Here is a 7,919-nt window from a genome sequence, read left to right on the forward strand (position 1 = left end):
TCTTGTGCATAGGTTGGCTCCAAAACACAGCGTCTCTACTGTTTGCCCTTGATGGGCACACCCACATACATTTTGAGGTTACAGAGGTAGATTTTTGTGGATAAGGAAGGAATAAATTCCATAAACACAAACTGGACAACCATTGGTTAGATGGAACCAGGGAAAAACGCCTGGGAAAGAAAGCAGACCACAAACTGAATGTGAGTCAACAGAGTGATAGAAAATACACATAAACATGGACATGCACACACACACACACACACAGCATTTTAGGATGTTCAATGAAAGTATTGTTTGTCAGGCAATTCTACCCTTTTCTCTGTCTACCTCCACTGAAAACACAAGTGGAATACCGTTGCAAATAGAACCACAATGACAGCATGCATGTAATCTGGAAAACAAATTTTGAGGAAGGAGTGAATAAAAACAAAGGTGTTTACAGAAATGCAATAGTAATCAATAAATGTATGAGTGTTTATAATGAAGGAAACAGCACCGTAGATGAGAAGGGAATGATTATAGGGGTTAGTTCACACCATTTGCTAGCAGAAGCATAAAGTACAATCGAACTCAAAGGTTTCAGTTAAGTATTTTGAACTTACATAGAAAAGTCTCCTCAAATCGGGATAAACTATCATTAGGCTATCTAGATATAATAGTGGTTAATATTTTTTGTATGATGCCGTTTTACAGGCAACCTTTTAAGGACCTTAATGCATTAGCTTACTTAATCCTCACAGACACACTATGAAGTGGGAGCTGTTATACCTTCATTTTACAAATGAGAGACTTGAGGCACAGAAAGGTTAAATATCTCCATCATGGTCTTAATGCCAATGGAAGTTTTTGAACCCAGCAAACCTGACTGTTATCCAAAAGCCTGGAGCTCCAATTTTCATACAGTGGACTCCTCTGTGGAGCTCATTCCTTGGCTTTCCTTTTGGAGTTTATTATAATGCCTCGATCTGCCCAGCAGCCAGGCATAATAATTTTGGATGTTATCAATGACTTTGCATTCAAAAGTGTCCCTTTCTTCCTTCCAGCTTCCAACTAGCTTCTGGAAAGATCCTGGAATCCATAAAAAATACTTTCCACAATATGTCTGCTGCTTGTTACAAGAATCTCTTAGAGTGGACTAAGATTTAGTATTTATAATAATACTAGAGGGCCAGCGCATGAAATCATGAGTGGGTAGGGTCCCTAGGCCTAGCCTGCGATCAGGCCCATCTTCCGCCTGCTCGCCAGTCCCCGGTCCCGCCCTGCTGCCTCTGCCAGCCACCTGGTTCCCTTCACCTGGTTCCCAGCCACCTCATAGCGACTGGTCGAGCGGTCGTTCCAGTCATTACGCTTATGATTGCTGGCCTTTTGTTATATAGGATGCATTTGTATACAATTTTATAAGCACTTACCTTCTTACAAATGTTCTCACTTCTTGCAAAATCCTGAAAGCATGTCAAGGCTATTATTCTTCTTCCCATTCTAAGGTGAAATAACTGAAATCCTGAGAGTTCAGGTGGCTTGTCCAAGGACATATAACTAACATGTGACAGAATCAGAACTAGAATCATATTCTATGAGTGGTCCCCTGTGTGATGGAAGCTGTGGAGACCAGGGACAGTCGTTGGGGAATTTCTTTGGAATCTCTCACATCACTAATATGGTAATACATAACCCATAATAGATCTTCAATAGAGTGTTGAAAGACTTTGGTAGCAGGAAGAAATGTCAAGGAAATAGTGAATAAAAACAATGATGTTTATAGAAGTGCCATAAGTAATCAATAAATGTATGAGTGTTTATAGTGAAGGAAATAGCAAGGTTATGGCTATTGACAATATGAAAGCACAGATGACAGGCATACTGTGGAGATATTGTGAGTTCAGTTACAGACCATAGCAATAAAGCCAGTATTGCAATACAGCGAGTCACACAAATTTCTAGATTTCCCAATGCATATAAAAGTTAAGTTTACACCCTGGCCAGTGTGCTCAGTAGTTAGAGTGTCGGCTTGCGTACCAAAGGATTGAGAGTTTGATTCGTGGTCAAGGGCACATATCTGGGTTGTAGGTTTGATCCCCGGCCTGGTGGGAACTCCTGCAAGAGGCAATCAAATGTGTGTCTCTCACATCAATGTTTCTCTCTCTCTCTCTCTCTCTCTCTCTCTCTCTCTCTCTCTTTCTCTCCTTCTCCTTCCCTCCCTCCACTCTGAAAATCAATAGGGGAAAATATCCTCCGTTGAGGATTAACAATAACAACAAAAAGTAAAGTTTACACTATACTGTAGTCTATTAAGTGTGCCATAGCATTATGTCTAAAAAAACAATGTTCACATTTTAACTTCAAAACACTTTATTGCTAAAACATGCTATTATCTGAGCCTTCAGCGAGTCATAATCTTTTTGCTGGTGGAGGGTCTTATAAAAAAGTCGGGATCTGTAAAGCACAATAAAACGAAGCTCAACAACACACAAGCAGAGATGAGAGGAAACAGATCATGTCAATGACATAACAAGAAATGAAGGTGCTAATTTAAAATGATAAATGTAACCAAGAGAGGAACTTAAAATGAGAACCTAACTCTATTGAGAAAAGTGACAGGGGAGAAGTAGAGGTGAGTGCAATCTTCACCTTTCATGGTAGGAAGTCACAGGCAATTTCAGAAAATACTACATCAAGAAATAGCAATGTTAGCATATTATTTAAGGACATGGGGCTATCACCATAAGAATAAAAACAGAAATGACTAAAATAGTTTAAAAATATTTTCATCTTGGAGTAGGGACTGCTTTTTTTTATTAGCCCTTCTCTACAATTCTTTTTTTTTATTTGTTTGTTTAGTTTACAGAATGCATTCCTATGATGAAATATTTTATAATCACGTTTTCAGAAGGAGGATACACAAAGTGGGACAGAGTCCTCCTACAAAGAGATTCTTTGTAAAACTGCTTTGTCCAGGAATGGCATCACCAGAAAGTAAACAGAGCCCCAGACGGACCTGTCTCATGAGCTTTAAAAATGGTTGGATTGGGCCAGGGTTTCTGACAAAAGGCCCTCTCCTCATTAGCATAATCCTCTGGACAGCTGTATGGATGCATGTGTGGCCGGAGGTGATGAGGACCAGCTCTGCATGGTGGGTTGACAGTCTTGCTGCTTTTGGAGGATTCCCTGTCTTGACCACCCCTGCCTTCTCATTCAGATGTGGAGCATAGAGCCGTAATGGTAAGGGATGCTTTCACCAGGAGAATCATCCTCACTAGCCTCTTAGTTCTAATAAGACAGCTGTCTGTTTGCATCACAAGAAGTCATAACATTTCAACAATCAATTGGCCCAAAAGCACTTGTCCAGACAGTAATGGTAGTATATTTATTGTAAAAGGATAAATTAAACCACAACTGTGCCTTTAAATTTAGCTGGCATGTTTCCTCCTACCATACTGTCATTTTTGTGATTTATTTTGTGCCCGAAATTACTTGTCCCACAAGTTGATGTCAGGCTCTTTGTTTTCAACACCAGGTAATTATGGCTGGAAATGGGGGAGGTTAAAGTGGTTTGGGAGCAGTGTGTGTAGGGCAGTGGTTTTCAGATTGTTTTCAGTGGAGCCTGGGGTGCTGCAGAGACACCTTCATGGGAGTGTTCCAGGGAGTGGGGGGGAGTGGCCAGCACTCTGGGCCCCACCTCACTCCCAGTTAATCAGAATAGAAGGCTCCAGAAATAACTCCTTGAAAACCACTGGTGCTGTGAAGTAAACACTGCGCTAGGACTCAGAAGACCTGGTTTGGCTCATTATTTTTCTCATCTACTTGGTAGTGCAACAACCATGAACAATCATATTACCTCTTTGCTTCTGCTTCCTCACTTGTAAAATGGAGAAAATGGTATCCTATTCCCCTATTTCACGAGATTGACTCTTCGAATTAGATTTTTTAAAAAAAATCCTAGGTTATTATAAAAATCCAAAAGTATTATTACCTAGAATAGAGAAGAAGCAATCTCTGAAGAGTTCATTTAATTTGGCTAAATATTAATGGAGGACAACACACATTTAAAAAATTTTGTTCAGTAAAGCAATGGAATAGTATCATGTGGGAATAGCTCCCACCCCTTCTCTTTGAACACTCTTTTCCCTCAATTTGTATTAAGTTACACATATATATAAAAGACAAGTGGCTTTGCAGACGCCGCCGCCCCGAAGTCGCCCGTGATCAGCCATGGTGAACCCCACCGTGTACTTCGACATCGCCGCCGACGACGGCGAGCCCCTGGGCCGCATCTCCTTCGAGCTGTTTGTGGACAAGGTTCCGAAGACGGCAGAAAACTTCCGTGCTCTGACCACCGGGGAGAAGGGATTTGGTTATAAAGGTTCCTGCTTTCACAGAATTATTCCGGGATTTATGTGCCAGGGTGGTGACTTCACACACCACAATGGCACAGGCGGCAAGTCCATCTATGGGGAGAAATTTGAGGATGAGAACTTTGTCCTGAAACATACAGGTCCTGGCATCTTGTCCATGGCAAATGCTGGACCGAACACAAACGGCTCCCAGTTTTTCATCTGCACGGCCAAGACTGAGTGGTTGGATGGCAAGCATGTGGTCTTCGGCCAGGTGAAGGAAGGCATGGATATTGTGACAGCCATGGAGCGCTTTGGGTCCAGGAATGGCAAGACCAGCAAGAAGATCACCATTGCTGACTGTGGGCAACTCTAATAAATTTGACTTGTGTTTTATCTTAAAATAAATAAATAAATAAATAAAAGACAAGTGACAAGCATCCTGAAACCCAAGGGCTGTGTATGTGCCCCCAGCTCCCAAAGGCCCACTTAATTTTAAATCCAACCTTTCAATTCCTATGATACAGAGGAAATCAGATGCAGCAAGATTGTAAAATTACACAAATCAGATGTGAAAAAGAATTTCGAGTTTGTTTTTCCTATGATTGCTCATTTCCAAACATATGTCCCTCTGCCATGCCCTTCTTCACTTCTCAGGTATCAGGGGGAAAGCTTCATTTATTTCCTTCACAGTATTCCCATCTCTTCCCGCTTACACAGGTTTGTTCCAGTGTAAGCATTGGGTCCAAAGTTCAACTTCCCATTAGGGCTGATTGAAATCTTTATCAAGTGGAGTGAATGTTTTTAGATAAACTATCTCTTAAATTTAGTCTCCTCCTCCTTCTCTTCCTTGATCTGGGAGACGGGCAGGACTTATACATCCTCTTGATGCCTTTGAGATAAAAGGGGCTTGGATGGCGCAGTATCCAAGCCTCCTCTGGCCCCAGAGGCAAGGTCCTCTGTCTGCTTGGTGAAGTTTGCTGCTGGAGTAATTTATGGCTTGATCGGTGCCTAGTGGGCTCGCTCTCTCTGAGCTATGCCCCACCTCCCACCAGGCCCCTGACAGTGGGTCTATCCAAACCTCTGCTGTCAGGTCCGCTTATCCTTGCCCTCTGGGGACACCACAAGTTCCCTGGTTCTCAAGTCAACCACCTTTGTGTCTTCCCCAATCATGAAACTTGCTTTCAGAATATTCTGGGTTCCATGAAACTTCCTGGAATCAAGAGCAGTTTGGGAAACTGTACTCCATTCTCCTCTGTCCCAACCCAGTGTGTGACCTGTCTCAGCCCAAAACGAGAAAACCCGAACACGTCCAACCATCCACGCCCTTACCGCAGGCTCCTCTCCTCTCTCTGCTAGGACCCTAGGAAGAAAGGTAGGCTTTTGCCCTCAGCTTCCCTTCTTCAGATCCTTTTTCTTCTGGAGATGACTTCTGCCCTTGCCCCAGGATAAAAAGGGTTCAGGAAACAGAAACTAGCTTATCATAAGGAAACATAGCCAGGAATTGTTCAAAAGCATTTTATCTGTTTGGCAAAGAAGCCTTAGGACAACAGCAATTTGCCTCAGGTGGGAAAGGCCTGGGCCGGTGTCAGAGACCAGCCTCAGAGAGGCAGGAGGTGCCCAGGTTCTGCACCAGGCTCACCCTGCCCTGTCCACAGAGGCAGCCCGGTCAGCAAAGACCCAGGTAGGAAGGGGCGAGGCCTCGTCCTACTGCCTCTGCATCCGCCTGACACAGGGTCAGATCCCGAGATTCCCAGGGAACGTTACATTGTGTGGAATCCCCTACTTCTGGCCTTTGCACACTTTTTTTACTTTATCAAGCTTCCTTGCGTAAGTCTCAGTTTTTCACCTCTATGAAGTAGAGATGATAAAAAATAAAATCTACCTCATAAGGTTTTTTTCAAGTATGAAAAAGATAAGGTATTGAATATTCCGTAGTGAACTCAGAATTGTAAGGGATAGCACTAGCCGGTTGGCTCGGTGGATAGAGTGTCAAGGGCATGTACCTTGGTTGCAGGCTCCTCCCAGGCCCTGGCCCCCATCGGCGCGTGCAGGAGGCATCCAATCCATGTGTTCCTCTCACAAAGACATTTCTCTCTGTCTTTTCCTCTCTCTTCCACTCTCTCTAAAAATCAAAGGAAAAATATCCTCAGGTGAGGATTAACAAAAAAAAGAAAAAGAAAGAAATGTAAGGGATAAGAGATTCCTTATTCTTCAATACACCCAGATACTAATAGTGTAGTGACTACAAAGAACTGTGAATTTTCTCATTGGCATTATTTAATAGAGCAGGAAAATAAGAGACTTGTATTTCATGGAAACAAGAAAACTATTTTCATGCTGAAAGAGGAAAACGTGGCGAGTGAACATTTTTATTCTTCTTGAACTGGCTCTTGAGCAATAAAGTTTGCTAATTACCACCCAAAGGTTACGTTGTTTGCTACTTCTTCTTCCAAAGAAATTAGTTTAGAATCATTAGGTAAACTTCTTCCCCTAAAATTGAACTGAAATTCGATTGGAATTTTGTAAAACCCATTTTGTCATTCTTAATGTATCTATCTACATATATATAATAGAGAAATATGCTAATTAACTGGGACGCTGTAACAGGTCCATCGGACAGGAGGAGGTTGCATGCGCAGCATCAGGGGCGGGGCGGCAGGGGCCTCCATGCGCCTGTGCTGGGGGAGGGCCTGATCAGCAGCAGCCCTGGCTGCTTCAAGGGCTGGAGAGGGAGGCAGGCCTGGACCTACGACTTGAGGGTGGGCGGCGCCACGCGATTTCGAATCAAGCGCTGGGCTCCTAGTCTATAATAATAAAAGGGTAATATGCTAATTAGGCCAGATAGCCGAACAACCTTCTGGACATCCTTCTGGATGACCATCTGGACGAAGCCGGGGCTGTGAGGGCCAAGTCACTTGCACGAATTTTGTGCATCGGGTTTCTATATAACTATGTGACCATAAATCTCTTTCTTGTATGTATTTATGTATCTAGCTATCTAATCACTATAGAAATCACTACAGAAAAACAAAAATATATATTCCCAAATATTCATCTCTTGATGGTGTTATTCTTAAGAATTTAAGAATTATTTTTAAGAATTTTGTGAGTTTTTTTTACTAAAATTAGACTTTTCCCCATCATATTTTAGCTGTTTACAAATGATATGTATAAAAGTTGCTGATTTAAAAAATTTGTCCTTTAGCTGCCATAATAAAAATAATTATAATAAGTAATAAAGTTATTGTAGTATTGTGCACCTAGGTTGTAGACAAAGAGGCACAAACTATAGTGCTCAAATAAGCTAGGACAGTGATGGAGAACCTTTTGAGCTCGGCGTGTCAGCATTTTGAAAAACCCTAACTTAACTCTGGTGCGGTGTCACATATAGAAATTTTTTGATATTTGCAACCATAGTAAAACAAAGACTTATATTTTTGTTATTTATTTTATATATTAAAATGCCATTTAACAAAGAAAAATCAACCAAAAAAATGAGTTCGCGTGTCACCTCTGACACGCGTGTCATAGGTTCGCCATCACTGAGCTAGGAGATTAAGTCTCCCCAACTGTCTACAGGTGAAT

The 7,919-nt window shown here is 42.0% G+C and overlaps 1 pseudogene; it reads left to right on the forward strand.

Annotated features, from left to right (window-relative positions):
* The first annotated feature begins 4,181 nt into the window (after positions 1-4,181).
* On the forward strand, positions 4,182-4,727 carry LOC139014610 (peptidyl-prolyl cis-trans isomerase A pseudogene; annotated as a pseudogene).
* The last annotated feature ends 3,192 nt before the right edge of the window (positions 4,728-7,919 follow it).

The sequence above is a fragment of the Myotis yumanensis genome, unplaced genomic scaffold, assembly GCF_028538775.1.
Source record: "Myotis yumanensis isolate MYYU_CA2020_CCGP unplaced genomic scaffold, mMyoYum1.0.hap1 SCAF_7, whole genome shotgun sequence".
Lineage (NCBI taxonomy): Eukaryota > Metazoa > Chordata > Mammalia > Chiroptera > Vespertilionidae > Myotis > Myotis yumanensis.